The sequence below is a fragment of the Phascolarctos cinereus genome, unplaced genomic scaffold, assembly GCF_003287225.1.
Source record: "Phascolarctos cinereus isolate Bilbo 61053 unplaced genomic scaffold, phaCin_HiC Scaffold_1;HRSCAF=81, whole genome shotgun sequence".
Classification (NCBI taxonomy): domain Eukaryota; kingdom Metazoa; phylum Chordata; class Mammalia; order Diprotodontia; family Phascolarctidae; genus Phascolarctos; species Phascolarctos cinereus.
Window position 1 is genome coordinate 190136440 of NW_027555514.1, and position 17481 is coordinate 190153920.

Here is a 17481-nt window from a genome sequence, read left to right on the forward strand (position 1 = left end):
AAAACAGGAAAAGGAAGAGAAAAAGAGGAAGGGGAGAGAGAGAGGAGGGGTAAAGGAGAAAGAGGGGAAACAGGAAGGGAAAAGGGAGGGAAGAAGAAGGGAGGAGAGTTAGGAAGCAGGGGGAAGGGACGAGATTTCCACATTATGTCATTAGAAAACAAAACTGATTCTCTTGCTGAGTACAATGTATGAAGCTAGCTCACTTGCCTGGCAGCCAGTGTCCCACAATTCAGAGTCATGGCCATATTAGCTCTGCTACTGTTAAAGCAAGAGCTTACTTTGCCTAGAAGACTCAGGTATGAGAGAAGAGTTTCACTTATAAGCAGGGAAGAGGGTTAGTGTACATGGAGTTGGGGGTTTCAGGGGAATGGAAGGTGGGGAATGGAAGGTGGGAAATAAATGAGGGAACTTCCTTTTTTCTTTTCAGGACTTAATTATTTTTCAGCTAGATGGAAAACCTTGCTTTTCTGAATCACTTTAAAGGGAACAAAATAGCCCACCCATATTACATCAACTGAAGGGGCACAGTCAAACAGCAGCATCACAATGGGGAAGGCATTATTAGCCTTGTGATTTTTGGAAAAAGCCAAGGGAAGAGAAGCAAAAACTCACTTGAGATTGTCTCTGCAGCCCAGGCCTGAGGCAGTTCCAGTGGAGTTTTTGGGGGCTTCTTTTATACAATAAAACCCTGTAACTTTGGGTCCCTGGGAATCACTAACCTGTAATGATAAGGAGACTCACATTCAATTTTAAGGGACGTTTTGCTCTCCAGCCTGGGAGAGAAGGAAGCTTCCAACTGTATTCAAACACAATAACAATATCCAGTTGGGAAGAAATGAAATCTCTAAATCTTTGGTCCTGCAGGCCATCATCCTCAGCTGCTTTCAAAATCACAACAGGCCTTTGGTGGTATTTCTAGGCAGGTCTAGTTGGCAGATAGGTGTGTTCTAGTTTGCAGCAAATGAGCAGGAAATGAGGAAGACTAGTCCAGCCTCTGAGAGACAATAATTCTACTTCTGGCTTTTAAAGAACCTGTTTCAATGTTCCTCCAGGTCTAAGAAACAAAGAATTCAACTACCTCCCACCAGTGCAATATTACTTCTTAAAATTAGAAGTCTGAAATCATTAAATAATCCACTGAGAACAATTAAAACTGGGTGTTTACGGTTATTGGAGGTGGAAGGGATTCATTGATTTTATTACAATCTACTAATTTTGGGTGAGATCTGGGAGACATTTCTATTTCCTACCAGTAAAAGAATCTGTAAAGGCTTTTAGGAGGATAAAGTATGTCCTCATAATACACTTAGTGAAGCTAAGATGTCGATAGATATGGACTCAGGAAATAGGTAGGCACCTCCAGAGATTATAGGTCTAGAAAGGTGAGGGATAGGTATGGAGATTTTTTTGACCCAATGCCCTTCTCAAGGTCATATACCAAGCAACACTGCAATAGCCACTTAGTATACAAAGCAATCCTCTGAAAAATGGGGCTATCTAAAATGTCTCTTTTTTATCCTTTTTGTGATAACCATGAAAATGAATAAGGTACTGGATTAAAAAGTATTTTGGACTCCTTGAGAAATACTAAAATTTATAGTACAGAATGTTCAAGCTGGAAGAGACCTTGGAGATCACGCTCAAACTCTTTTTCTTGAAATCAGGGTTCATTGGCTTACAACTGGAAGGAACCTCAGCAATAATATAGACTAACAGCTGCATTTTAGAGATGAGAAAACTGGGGCGGCACTAAATGGGTGCTGATTTGGCCATGACCACATACGGGATTTGAAAACAATCACTATAGGATGGGTCTATCCTGGGAAAAGTTGTGAAGTTGGGGAATTTATATTTGGTCCCTCCAGGTCCCCTGTTGTATGGCATTTCCCCTTTTCCCCTCTCCTCACCTTGGTGTTTCCTCTTCCTCTACTCCTCTGAAGTCCAATTAGTAGCTTGACAAAATGAAAATGCAAGGGAAATAGCAAAACAGCAATGTTCAGAAGCTCACGGGATCATGATGTTATAAAATGAGTACTACTGGATTAAGAAATACTCTGAATTCCTTCAAAAATTCTGTAGAGCTAGAAGGGATGTAACATGACTAGCCCAACGTCACATAAGTATTAAATATTAGGGTTGTGCTGTGAACCCAGGTTCTCTGACTTCAGAAGCTGCTTCTTAGGAGGAGCCAAAGACCAACCAAGTAGTCCCAGATCATAAGTTCCCTCAACTGCCTGGAGGCTCTTTGAGGTGGAACAGCCCAGGAGAATGTGTCTGTGCTTGTTCCCAGAGGGAACAGGTGACGGGGAGGCTGAATCGTGGTGCCAAGAACTCTTTGAGATTGGGACACAACTAAAAACTGGCTAAGGGATGCTTTAAACTGGCAGGGCCATGTTTATACAATAGTTATGGAAGGAGCAGTATCCTAATCCCTGGCCCCATGAAAGTTAAACTAGTTTTTCCTTAAAAGGTAATGAGACCACTTTAAAGAGGTGATTGGGTTGGGGGACTGAAGGCTCACAGGCTTTTGATATCACCAATTCTTTATCTGAGTACAAAATAATCACAAGGAGATTCAGGCGTCTTCTCTGATTTTTGCCTGGCGGGCAACTGAAGCAGGGCAGCATCTTCACTCAGCTGAATCAATCTGAGGGTATCATCACTGTTGAATATCCTTCTCCTGCTGTAACTAAGTACATCTCTTTTTGTTAACTGTTGAATGATCTGAGAATGTCTCGTTTTGTTCCAGCATCAAAATTAAACTTGCAAGGGACTGACCTGAGAGAAGTTGTTTTTTTTTTTTTTGAAATATATTATAGGGCGGAGCCAAGATGGCAGAGTGAAAGCAGTAACTTTGCTTGAGCTCTCCCCCAAACCCCTCCAAAAACCTGTAAAAAATGGCTCTAAACAAATCCTAAAGCAGCACAACCCACAAAAAGACAGAGTGAAGCAAATTTCCAGCCTGAGACAACCTGGATGGTTGATCAGAAAGGTATATCATGCCAGGCGGGGAGAGGAACGCAGTGCAGCATGGGCAGCAGGCCACAGAGATTCTGGAGCAGGCCTCAGATGATTGAACTGCAGGCAGCTGTGGCAGTTTCCAGACTTCTCAATCCATGAACACCAAAGACAACTAAGAAGGTCAGTGAGAAAAGTCTGTTTCTGTGGTGCTGAGAGAGGACTGCCGGGTCTCAGATCCAGTTCCCCAAGAGCGTGGCCCCTGGGGCAGTGACTGTCTCCTAAGCTTCAGGCCCATAGACTGAGGGGGAATCCAGTGGCTGATCAGAGGGGGATTACAGGGATCTCTTTGCCAGTGCAGAGGCAGGAATCTCTTGCTTTGCCTGTGCTTGGATCTGGGTCACAGTTCTGAGTGGCTGTCCTGGGGTGAAGAGGAGCACTGGAGTGGAGGAGCTTGTAGTAGCTGTGCAGAGCAAACCCTCCTCACAGTTCCAGGACAGAAAGGAGTGCTTGTGGTCACTAATAGACCAGAGCATAGGCCCCTTATCATATCACCTTGGAAGAACTGAAAATTTACAGGTCCCTACAGGTATCTCTGAAAACAGCTGTACAAACCCCTGAAGCTTGGGAAAGTACATTCTCCACATCGGAACCAGACTCTTACCTTAACAAAAGAGTTTAAAACTCAAGTAATTGGCCGGGATCATGAGCAAGCAGCACAAAAAGAGTCAGACTATATTATCTTATTTTGGTGACAAAGAAGACAAAATATACCACCAGAAGAAAACAAAGTCAAAGCTCCTACATCCAAAGCCTCCAAGAAAAACATGAATCAGTCCCAGGCCTTGGAAGAGCTCAAAAGGGATTTTGAGAAGCAAGTAAGGGAAGTAGAGGAAAAACTGGGAAGAGAAATGAGAGTGATGCAAGAAAAAGACAAGTCAACAGCTTGCTAAAGGAGACCCAAAAAATACTGAAGAAAATAACACCTTAAAAAATAGCCTAACCTAAATGGCAAAAGAGGTCCAAAAAGCCAATGAGGAGAAGAATGCCTCAAAAAGCAAAATTGGCCAAATGGAAAAGGAAGTCCCAAAGATTACTGAAGAAAATACTTCCTTAAAAATTAGGATAGAGCAATTGGAAGATAGTGACTTTATGAGAAATCAAGACATTATAAAACAAATCCAAAAGAATGAAAAAATAGGAGATAATGTGAAATATCTCATTGGAAAAACAACTGACCTGGAAAATAGATCCAGGAGAGAGAATTTAAAAATTATTGGACTATCTGAAAGCCATGATCAAAAAAAGAGCCTAAACATCATCTTTCAAGAAATTATCAAGGAAAACTGCCCTGATATTTTAGAACCAGAGGGCAAAATAGAAATTGAAAGAATCCACAATCTCTCCTGAAAGAGATCCCAAAGGAAAACTCCTAGGAAATAGAGCCAAATTCCAGAGTTCCCAGGTCAAGGAGAAAATATTACAACCTGTCAGAAAGAAACAATTCATGTATTGTGGAAACACAGTCAGGATAACACAAGATTTAGCAGCTTCTGCATTAAAGGGCATGGAATATAATATTCTGGAGGACAAAGGAGATAGGATTTTTACCAAGAATCACCTACCCAGCAAAACTGAGCATAATCCTTCAGGGGAAAAAATGGTCATTCAGTGAAATAGAGGACTTTCAAGCATTCTTGATGAAAAGACCAGAGCTGAATAGAAAATGTCACTTTCAAATACAAGACTCAAGTGGAACATGAAGAGATAAACAGGAAAGAGAAATCATAAGAGACTTATTAAGGTTGAACTGTTTACATTCCTGCAGGGAAAGATGATATTTATAACTCATGAGACCTTTGTCACTATTAGGGTAGCTGGAGGGAAAAAATTATATGTATGTAGATAGACAGACAGATAGATAGAGAGACAGACAGACAGATAGATAGATAGATAGATAGATAGATAGATAGATAGATAGATAGATAGACAGACAGATGGCACAAGGTGAGTTGAAGTTTAAGGGGTCATATCTAGAGAATAAAATTAAGGGATGAGAAAGGATTATACTAGGAGAAGAAGAAAGGGAGAGGTAGAACAGGGTAAATTATCTCACAAAAAAAAACAGAAAAGAAAAAGCTTTTACAGTGGAGGGGAAACGAGGGAAGGTGAGAGGGAATGAGTCAATCTTATTCTCATAGGATTTGGCTTAAGGAGGGAATAACAAACACATTCAATTGGGTATGGAAATCTGTCTTACCCTACAGGAAAATAGGGGAGAAGGGGACAAGAGAGCAGGGGGATGATAGAGAGAGGGCAGATTGGGAAAGGGGGTAATCAGAAGCAAATACTTCTGAGGAGGGACAGGGTCAAAAGAAAGAATAGAATAAATGAGGGGACAGGATAGGATTAAGAGAAATAGAGTTAGTTTTTTACAACATGTCTACTATGGAAGGTTTTGCATAATTGCACATGTATAACCTATATTGAGTTGCTTGCCTTTTCAATGAGGGTGGGTGGGGAGGGAGGAAGGGAGAAATCAGAACCCAAAGTTTTAAAAACACATGTTTAAAAAAAAAAGTTTTCACATGCAACTGGGAAATAAGAAATATAGGAAATGGGGTACAGAAGTCTATCCTGCCCTACGGGAAAACAGAAGGAAGGGTATAAGAGAAGGGGGGGAGAGACAGAAGAGAGGGCAGACTAGGGGAAGGGATATTCAGAATGAATGCCATCTTGGGATGGGGGGAGGGACAAGAAGAGGAGAAAATTTGGAACTCCAAATCTTGTGGAAGTAAATTTGAAAACTAAAAATAAATAAATTTATATTAAAAAATATAATTTTATTCCTTTTGAGTTTTGTGACCAAGCCTAATTCAATTGGCTCTTGCTAAATTATCTGGTTTGAGAGAAAGAGGATTTTATATCACAAATTTTTTATGTGCTAAACAGAAATACAATCTAGAAACAGGAAGGATGATAGAGAAAAAGGCACCCCAATAAGCCTCTAGACATAGCAATCACAGCAGAAAGAACATCCTGTTTCAACAGACAGCATAAGCATTCACTCACGTTCATTTAGGTAAAAGCCCTCTCTTCTTTGAATTCAATCCAACCTTGGCTCCCAAATGATCCGTAGTGAATTATTTGCTTAATCCCAACAGCATGATACTATAATGGAAAGAGCTCTGGTTCTGGAATCAGAGGACCTGACAGTTAATGCCAAATAACCTTGGGCAAATCACTTAACCTTCCTGGGCCTCAATTTCCTCATCTGTAAAATGAGGGAATTTTGGATGAACTTATTCTTCAAACAACTCTCAAAAGGATCAGGAATAAAAAAGAATGCCACAGTCTTCCCAGTTCCTCTGTCATCTCAAAGGTCTATAAAACCAGAATCCCAACTTACCTTGCAGTCTTCATTGAATTCAATAACCATTTGTGTCTATTTAATTCACACTGAACTGGAGAAGATACAAAGCTTAGATAAGTCATCTTGAATAAGGATAGTGGTAATAAATAGTATCGGCTGAGCAAAGGCTTTTCTTCAATAGAAGTATCTTCACTATGGTGAGGTAACAGAGATACTACTGAACTCATTTTATAGCCAGATCCCTCTTTCTTCTCAGAAAAATTTATTGAATGTCTCTTACATTAGACTGTCAGACACAAAAAATAATTCAATAAGATCACTGCTCTTCACCTGGAAAGCAATTTCCTTCTCTTTCTCTCCTATTCTAAGTTCTGATTTTTCTCTTGAAAGCTACTCATGAAATCTCACTTCCTCCATTAAATGTTTCTCAGGTGACTGGGGAAGAAAGAAGCAATGGCATTCTCTTGACCCCTACCCCATTTTAATAGTATATTTACCCACCAGTTTATAGCCAATTCGTATAACATAGGTAATTTCATCTTATAAATACATATTATAAATTATATACAAAAGGCACACTGCATTTTAAAATTTATATTATTCCTTTAGACTCTCCTAAAAAACCTGTGAGTTAGGTAGTATATAAATATAGATGAGGAAACTGAGACTTTGAGAGGTATGGCCCAGGTGATGCTAGCTAGTAAGCAATAAAACTGGGATTTGAATGCAGGACTTCTAACTCAGACATTCATGGTAGCTCAATTTAAAGGGACTTTACAGTTAGTATAAGACTAACGTTCTGTCCACTAAATCACTCTACCTCTTCACTCTAGGTAAACATGAAAAGATCACAGACTCACTAATCCTTTCACTCAAACATTTACATTTAAATGTCCTATATGTCCTTTACCTGCCTCTGTCATCAGTGCTGCTTTGGATGAGTCCCTAAGTTGTGACCATTTATATTTATTTAATCCTGTTTGTACAAACCTTACTATGGAGCCCTATAGTCATTAATACACCCATGATGATGTAATACTTTGGACTGAGAGTTTTTAAAATGAAGAACCTTCTCCCTGACCTATCATGATTGCATTCTAATCTCAAGTCTGGAGTAAATATGTTTGAAAATAGTTAAAATTCTGATGTAGACCAATAATGTCCATATTTTGCTTATGAATAATGGTATCACTTTAGAATTGTAACATATCCCAATTGATCCTATTTCTATAACATAAAAAATTTGTTTTTACTGGAAATAGATATACAACAGATGACAAAGCATGCAAGAATGCCTTGACCCATTTTCCCATCATGTCTAAACCTAATCATAACTTCATATTTATATAGATTTAATGCCCAATGAAACCCCAGACATTTAACAAAGAAACTTTTTGTTGAAAATGTTTTTCAAAAATTGATTAATCTTGCTTCCCTTCCTAATAAGCACAGTATATAAAACATAACTAGGTTCTTCTTTAATGACTCTGTATCTTAGGATCATTACTATGAAGATCAATACTGAGCTCACAAGGTCAGCTCAGCTATGCAGATGGGCTCAAAGCATTTACCAGTCTGCCACATTTACAATTCTCCAGTTTATACTTACTTATTGTCAAAGCAAAGACACATGGTCCCACACAGGTCCAAGGTTTAAGTACTCTGTCCTCAACAAATTTCTGTCCTAGCTCACTCTAATTTCTTTTAAGTTCTTCTACCTTGCATTGTGGTACTATGGGCAAGTCTACAAAAATGCCATAACAGATTGTCCAATTTGGTCCTTTATCCTGATGTGATAAAACTAGCATCTCTTACTGACTAGAATACCCAAGAACCAGTGGCATTAAGGAGGGAGGGAGGGAGGATCTTTGTGGTAAAGAAAAGCATTTTCAGGAGAAAAGGTCACTCTGACTCGATATCTACCTCCTGAAAAATAAGACCAATTATGACAAGTGTGGAAAAATGTGCCTGGGTGAATCAAGAGATTAGGAGATGTCATTTAGGTAATTGCCTATACATTTACAAAGACACATAAAGAGGAAAGGGGATGAATTGTTTTTAGAATTCCAAGGGATAAGCAAGAAATAATGGGCTTATTCAACAATGCACAAATCCAGCAAAAATTTCTAATGGTCTGCAGTCCTATGTGTGAGTGGTTGTTGGCGGGTTCGTTCAACACTCACAGTGACCATAATAAATGAGCAGAAAAAAAAGTACAGTACATGCTAAGATTCACAGAGTTTCATACTAGTAGACATATTATTATTCACTTAGCTGTTGGTACTTCAATACAGAAATCCTGTTATCAGGAAGCCGATTAACACAGAAACTGCAGAGAATCCATATTGGTCTCATTTTTAAGAGGAATGTCAAATACACAACCAAGGGGAAAAAAAAAAAGATGGGCTGGTCAGTAGGCTCTTTCCAATCAGGAGTTTTCAACAGTCTTCATTCTGAATCCAATGAGGTCATGAGAGGCCAGGACATGCCTCTGCTGGGGGCTAAGAAATGTGAAGAATGAGTAAAAGGTTTCCTAGATCCTGGCCTCAGTCATAATCTACCTTTTCCCAAGGATTTTCCGGCTGTTTTCTCAAGACTGTCTCCCTCCACCTCTCCCAGGGTGCTCTTAAATAAATTAAATCCATGTGTGTGGGGTGAGGGAGAGAAATAACAAGATTAAGGGTCACTAGGGAAGATTCTGGTTAATTAGGGGAACAAACTTTTAAACTATGATCTGGGCTATGGGACAGAGTGACAAAAGAGGCTATTGTCATTGGAGACATTAAAATGTGAGTCTCAAACCCAAGGGATGTTTTAGGGATAATAAACCCTACTCTGATCGTAGGCAAACAACAGGATAATCCACAAGCCCGTCTCTTGCAGCCAAATGAATCTCTAATCCCAAGGGAGTTAGTGTCATGGCCAGAGACTGAGATGCAGTGTAATACCATATGGGCAATTTACATTAACACCTTGGTGTTAAGTGCATTCTATCACATCCATTTTAATTGCTTTCTGGCAATACTAAAGTTAAATTAAAATTCCCAATATATCTTATTAGTAGCTATACACCCATCACAATGATGGAGAACAGGAACACAAAATATGGAAATGATGGGGACCGAGTTAAGCGCCAAATTCTGGAGGTAACCCCCTCAGAAAATTTTTTCAGTCTCCAAGCAAAGGGTAGGCACCACACAGACATTTCAATCCAAGATGAAAGTTAAGTAGCTAGGTTTAATCACAGCCGATTGTGCAGAGCTGTCTTCTGACAGCTACAGCTTCCAGTTTTTAGCAAACATAGCCCTTGGACCTTGCATAAGATGATGTTTCTGCATCTTTCCTTTCCACATTTTTTTCAGCTGAAAATTGACATCTCCCCTTCCTCCTCCTCTTCCTCCTCAGTGACTGAGCTTTTAGGGGTGTTAAGTGGTTCTTGTTATCTGCCCCTTGCAGCGTCCAAATCAAAAGGAAGTTTCCCCCACCCCCCAGTTTCCATCATAGGAAATTTCCTGTGGGGAAGTACTCACAGCACAAGAAAGAACACAACATAAACATTAGCAGGAAAACTGAAGCAGCTGGAACAAGATGCTGGTGAGAAGTGTCAGTGGGGCTGGTGAGAGGGAACAAAGAAATGAAGGGGAGGAATCAAGTTATTGGGACTCACAGAGACTGAAGCTTTTCTTCTGAAATTCAGAATTTGGTAGTTTGGCTTTCACGTTGGCAGCGACAGCTAGATTATATAAGATGGTAATAAAGTACTCAGGGTTATCCCTGGAAAACTACCTTTACTATTTAGATTCAGTCAAGGGAGTATGAATTAAAACAGGCCACTGGGATGTAATTAATTGGAATGGCATGTTCTGTTTAACTGGATCTTTTGTTTCTCTTGGGATTAACTAGACTAGATTTCTGATTTAACCCTTAGTTGCTCAAATCTTTCTAAAGTAAATTAGTTAACATTAAGGGGAAAAAAAAAAGAACGTCCTCTCTTTCTTGCCTCCATTACTACAGCAGGTAGAATACACTGGATTTTTTTTTTATTCCTCATTATTATGAAGGTAATCATAAAACATCACACAGTATGGTAGTTATAGAATGTGTAGGAAATTGAAGTGACTCTGTACTGAGTCAGAGAGACAAGGCAGCTAACAGCAGTGGCAGAGGAGGACAGAAACTATTTGCAAAAGGTTCCACAGAGGATGGTGGAAGATTATGAGGAGCATGGCCTCATAAAACAGAGGAGAGCAATGGAGGGGAAAATGAGTCTGCACAAAGATTGGCATGAGACCTACCTAAGCCAGATCATCCCCAGAACATTTAGAGATGAAATTGAAAAAAAAGACAGCAAATAAGCCCAAAACTGATAGATCTGTCACATTTGTATCACAATTTTAATACTCAGTAAGAGTGGGATTACTCCATTTAAAAATTCCTATTTCCTGTATGAGGAAGTGAAAATGACAATAAAGAACATGCAGGTGGGAAGAGCATCTGGACCAGGTCAAGTGTACACACACACACACACACACACACACACACACACAAACCATGCTGGATCGAGGTGACAATTTTGTAAGCAGAGAAGGACAAATTCTCAAGATATCTTAAAAAAAAAAAGGGAATAGGCCAAATGATTATGGTGGGAAAAAAATCACAAATGGTATTATAACTACTTTTAAAAGGCAACTGAGAGGATATCAATAACTATCAACTCAAAGGTCTATTTTCTACTCACACTACTTGTATTAGATGGGGACTCACCAATACTGTTCCTTCAACTGAGAAGAACAGCACCAGGCCTTAACATCTGCTCTGCTTCTATACCTACCAGCACCCCAGAGTTGTCATCTGACTTCCCTATGTAATCTTAGGACTCCTGGGCCTTGCTACCTGCCCTCTGCTGACCGCTTGGGAATCTCTTCTTTCCTTCTTCCCTTCTTCTTTCTTGCCTTACTTTCTTCAGACTTTCACAAATTATTTTATATTTCAGAGCACAAGTTTACAGTCACACAGTTGGCTGAAAGGTACACAGAACGCCATATTCCACTGAGTTTATTTGTTGATTATAAGAACAATTAACTCAATAGTACAAAATGCAGTCTTAAATTTTCTCCTCCAACAAGTAACTGCTATTATGTGTATTATTTGTATGTTACGATCATAAAAATTACTCAATACATGTAACCATGGATGTGAAGTTCAATCATAAAACAAGAAGATACGATCATGGAAGATGCTGGGTGAAGAATAGAAATGAAGGACAAAGTAGATGGACAGTGAGGTTCTTTACATGGCACAGGTTTTATAGATGACACTGTACTGATTGCCCCAAGCCCCAGAACACTGTATAGCTTCTCAATGAGATTTTTGATTGCTCAAAAGAAATTGGCTTGACAATCCAGAAGAAAAAACCAAATGGATGAAAGAATGCAAGCTCAATGACCAGTCCATAAATATGTGTGTGTGTGTGTGTGTGTGTGTGTGTGTGTGTGTGTGTGTGTGAGAAAGGCACTGTTAATGTATAATGATCTGGGTCCAAAATGAGTAAGAGAATAGTGACCTATATTTGGATAATTGTGTAGCACTTTCAAGAATCCTAAGCTTCTTCCAGACCAAAACCTCATTTAAAAAATTTAAATATTCTATACAATGCTATACAGCTAGAATTCATAATACCACAATCTCTGGAGGAGATGCTGGTTACTCAAAGGTCAATGGGAGAAATACATATTAGGTCTAAGTAGGCCATAGCACACTAACAGAGAGTTAATAATATGTAAGACATGTATTTAAGTCAATAAATAAGATAAAAAGATATTTTAAAACCCTGATGGATCTAATTTCACTGATGTGGGTTCTGTGTCCAGGAGTTCACATTTAATTTCTCATCCTTTATGTCTCTTATTCATATCCACAGGACTACTCAATATGTTGAGGGATGGGAGGAGAGGAGGTTTGCTACACATCTAACATTATATAAATACCAATAAATCACATAGGCTGTGTGTGGTTATACACATCCCCAGTGCTTAGCACTGTGCCTGGCACGTAGTAGGCACTTCATAAATGTTTATTGACTGCTAACTGACTCTCAGTACTTGATTTGCCCTTGTCCCTTTTCAATTATACTTTTTGATGATAATTATTACATTCTACCTTCTGTGGAGTTCTCTGCTAGTATTTGCTATAGGATATTCATGTTCAACATCGCCTCTTCATTTATCTTTGGATGATTTACAACTTTAATTCTTTTTTTTTAACTTTTTATTAATTAATTAATTTTTAGCTTTCAATATTCACTTCCACAAGAGTTCCAAATTTTCTTCCCATCTCTCCCCTCCCCCCACCCCAAGACAGAGTGCATTCTGAATACTCCTTCCCCCAATCTGCCCTCCCTTCTATCACCCCCTCTTCTCTTATCCCCCCTTCTACTTCTATTTTCCTATAGAGCAGGATAACTTATATACCCCTTTGCCTGTATATCTTATTTCCCAGTTGCATGTGTAAAAACAAACTTTTTTAACATTTGTTTTTAAAATTTTGAGTGCCAAATTCTCTCGCTTCCTCTCTTCCTACCCACCCTCATTGAGAAGGCAGGCAATTCGATATAGGTTATACATGTATAGTCACACAAAACACTTCCACAATAGTCATGTACAACTTTAATTCTTAAAAGACTATGGAATTACATGCTTTGTAGCATGCTTAGCATCCTTAAAATAGGGTTTGGATAGAGAGGTAGATCAAGGAAACAGACTAGTCAAGAAGCAATCAGGAATTCAATAACCCAGGTGATTGATAAACCATAAAACATTAATTACTTAAGTTCCTATTTGATAAAAACTGGTGGGAAAGCTGGAAAGCAGTCTGGCAGAAATTAGGCTTAGCTCAACATCTTATACCATATTCCACAATACATTCTAAATGGATATGAGACCTTAAAATTAAAGTCATACCATTAAAAAAAAAAACAGAAGAAAAGCAGATCACATCTTTCACAGCTATAGTAAGAGATATATTCTTAACCAAACATGGGAGAGAGGCAATTACAAAAGATTAAATAGATAACTCTCATTACATGAAACTGAAAAATTTATGCACAAACAAAAAAATAATCTACCTTAAATGAAAAGGGAAAGCAGTCAGTGGGGAAAAAAATTTGTATCAAATTTCTCTAATAAGAATTTAGTATCTAAGATATAGAGATAATTAATGCATATATATATGTTTGGTAACAAAAATATAGAGACAATTAACATGTACATGGGCAGACATAAGCATGTATGTGTTAACTGTCTCTATATCTTAGATACCATACTCTTATCAGAAAAATTTGATATAAAACTCAAAAGTCATTGATATAGAACCAAAAACCATTCCTTAACAGATAAATGGTCAAAGGATATGCACAAACAGTTCTTAAAAAGAATTGCAAATTATTAACAACTATATGAAAGAATGCTTCAAATCACTAATAATAAGAAACGCAAACGCAAACCACCCTGAAATTTTACCTGATGAAAACTGGCAAAGATGGGACGGGAATGGGAATAATCAAAACTGAGGAGGAACTGTAGGAAAAAGTCATAGTAATACATCATCGATGGGGGTGTGAATAAACACAAACATTCTGGAAAGCAATGTGGAATAATTCAAATAAAGTAACAAAATGTCCATATCCTTTGGCCCAGAGATTCCAGTTACGCTTATATGACAAGGAAGCCACTGACAAGAGGAAAGGACCCCTATATACCAAAATATTTATAGCAACATTTTTGTGACAGCAAAAAATTGGAAACAAGGTAGATGCCCATCAACTGGGGAACAGCTATACAAACTGTGCCGCAGGAATGTAATGAAATATTATAGTGCTATAAGAAATAACAAATATAACAAACACTAAAAAGTTTGGAAAGATTTACATGAACTGATGCAGAACTAAGCAAGCAGAACCAAGAGAACAATATTTACACAATTACCTTAATAATGTAAATGAAAGAACCAAAGAAAAACCAAAAGTTAATATTATAAAATAACAAATAACAACCGCAGCCCAAGAAAAGAATTATCAGACCTCCCTGCCCCCCCCATGCCACCCTTCTGCAGAGGCAGGCCGTTCATAAATGTGGTACCTTGCATATATTCTAAGTTTTTTTTAACGTTTTCATCAGTTTTGCTGATTTTATCTCTTCTTTTTTTATTTAAAAAAAGTTTTAAAAAATTTGTTATATGGGGGTGGCTCTTTGGGAGAGGGAGGAGGAAGAAAGCTATGGAAGATGATGGTGATATGAAAAGAACAAAAGATATCAATAAAGTTTAATTTTTAAAAGATAGGGTTTTGTGTCAAAGAGAAGCTTGGGTGCATTAAAAGCACCACACAGCTTCACAGACATAAATCAGCCCATTGCCTTCTTATTCAATTCTGGGCCCAGTTCATAGCCCATTTGCAGTGTCTATCTAAGATATCCTTACTGATGGACCATGTTCTACAGGTTACATACCCAGCTGCACGTCACAGTTTCGACAATAAGCATTTGAAATTCATTACATTAACTGGCACATTGTAGGCATTTAATAAGTCCCTGTTGGTTTCACTGAGGTTAGGTTGAGTGCTTTTGAATAATTATGAATGTCGAAAGTCACACAGGTAGCAAGGAGAAGAGGCGAGCTTTGGACACAGGTCACCTAACTTCAGATTCAGCATTCTTCCCATTGTATTGTGCTGAGATTTGCCTCCTTCCTCTAGAAAATAAAGGCAGGAGACACCTGGCTGACTGAGGATTCTAGTTCACTAGATTTCAGTTAAACTGAAGTTTTACTAGCAAAACTGTGGCATAAGAGAAAGTGCACTAGATTTGCACTCAGAAGCCCTGGGCTTGAGTCTCAGCTTTGCTATGTAAATAGCAAATAGCTAGGTGCCCTTGAGCACTTCATTTAACCTCTCTCTCTGACCCTCACTTCCCTCATCTGTAAAACGATCAGGTTAGACTGCGTGCTCTCCCGGGTCCAGTGCAGAACATTTGAAAGGTGGAGGACCTGAGCTCTCTACTTGATACCTGTGGGATCTTAACCTCTCAGGCCTCATTTCCTCTGTGAAGTCAGATTAGAGGAACTCTAAGATCCCTTCAAGGGGAGCTAGGTGGTGATATACTGCATAGGGTGCTGGGCCTGGAATCAGGAAGGCCTGAGTTCAAATGTGACCCCAGACGCTTCCTAGCTGTGTGATCCTGGGTAAATCACTTAATCTTGTTTGCCTCGGTTTCCTCATCTGTAAAATGAGCTGGAGAAGGAAATGGCAAGCCACTCCAGTGTCTCTGCCAAGAAAACCCCAAATGAGGTCACAAAGAACTGGATACAACTGAAACAAGGACTAAGGAACAACAATAAAAAGAACCCTTCAAACACAACAACCCTCGTCCCAGGATTCTATCTCTAGGCTAGATCCCCAACATGTGGAAGTTCCTCCCAGAACATAAAAATCCAAGAGCAACGTGTTGGTTAGGGAATGATAGAAAAATTCTCCTGGTACAGCTGACTTTGCTCCAGTCATTGTTATTATTATTTTTAATCATAGGATAAAGATACCTGAATAAGGATAAAACCAATCCTCATCAAATTAAAGAACTATTCAAAGGCACTTTTTGGCATAAAGCATTTTCACCTCCGTTTTTCTTAACGCACATCTACCATTACTCTGTTAAAGGAAAAATTTAAATTGTAAAACCATTTTATGGGAAGATATTTTTGTTTGTTTTGAATACACCATGCTCAATATATAGTAAGTACTTAAATGCTTTTTCATTCATTCACTTATTCATCCATCCATTCATTCATATATCCTGTAGCAATGGATTAGAACACAGCCCTTAGTGGATCCAAATTTTTGTCTTTTTGGAATAGATAAAAAGAGTGGGGCTAAAAGGACAGAATCAAAAATACTATTTACAGGGATATTTAAATTTCCTTTGAATGACCCAGGAAGGCTGCTCTCTTTTTTTTTTTTTAAGGCAATTGGGGTTAAGTGACTTGCCCAAGGTCACACAGCTAGTAAGTGTGTCAAGTGTTTGGTCTGAGGCCACATTTGAACTCAGATACTCCTGACTTCAGGGCTGGTGCTCTATCCACTGCGCCACCTAGCTGCCCCCACTGCTGTCTTCTAAAAGTCAATAGAACGATGGCAGGATGTTTTTAAAAAAGGAAGCAAGAAAAGAATAAGTAGACTACAGTCAGGTTATCTGTACAACACAATGCCATAAAAGACCATCCTGAAGCACTGATCTTATAATCCAAATCACTCAAGCCAATATAGCTTTTGACACTCTTTCCAAGGTCCCAGACTTGGAAAATTCCTCCTGTAACTCTTCCTCAAATCCTGCTCATTCTCTTGTGTTGAATCCTCAGAATAAGAGAAAGGGATTTGGAGGGCGGGGGGGGGCAGAAGTGGGACAGGAAGAAGATGGAAGATGCATAGTTCAGGTGGTTTCTCTATGATCCTAAAAGCAAAAAGATTTGATGGAAGCCCTTGATTATAGCCACGGTCAGGTCACCAGGACTTACAAAGTCATATTGGTTCTACTCCCACAGTGGAACGACCAATGGGGTAGCAGGAGATATAAGGAAAGTCATGGGCAAGGATCTATCTACTTTACAATATCATAGAATTTGGAGTGAAAGAGACCTCAAACCTACCATCTTTTCTCCAAAAAAGGACTATATTTAACATATCTTAAGTCTAGAAAGAGTCACAAAAATGCTCTTCTCATGTGACATCAAAATTCTCTGCCACAAAATCTTTGTATTAAGCAATGGGATGTTGGGAAGTCCAAGAAGACATCTCTGAGTAACAGGTATTTGTTTCATTTATCACAGTATAAAAATGCAGGATACTACTCTTGGGTGTAAATGCCATGTAGGTACTAGCTCTACATATCTAAATCTTCACTGCTAAGTCCTTTACGTTTACCTAATGTCTGTCTGAGCCAGGGGGAGGAAATTAAAAAAAAAAAAAGGTATACTGAAGAGCTGAGCATTCCAGGGGCCCCTAGTCCTTCAATATCACGTCTTCTCTTATCCACACCTGGCTCTGCTCCACAGGCCTGTCAAATGCATGTCTGAGAACTAATTAGTAGGCAAGTCTGGTGCAGTAC

General features: G+C 38.8%; 1 protein-coding gene across 2 annotated transcripts in view; it reads right to left on the reverse strand.

Moving 5' to 3' along the window:
* The window catches only part of ETV6 (ETS variant transcription factor 6), a 343296-nt gene that overhangs the window by 121535 nt on the left and 204280 nt on the right, over positions 1 to 17481 (reverse strand). The gene's annotated exons all lie outside the window — the stretch shown is intronic.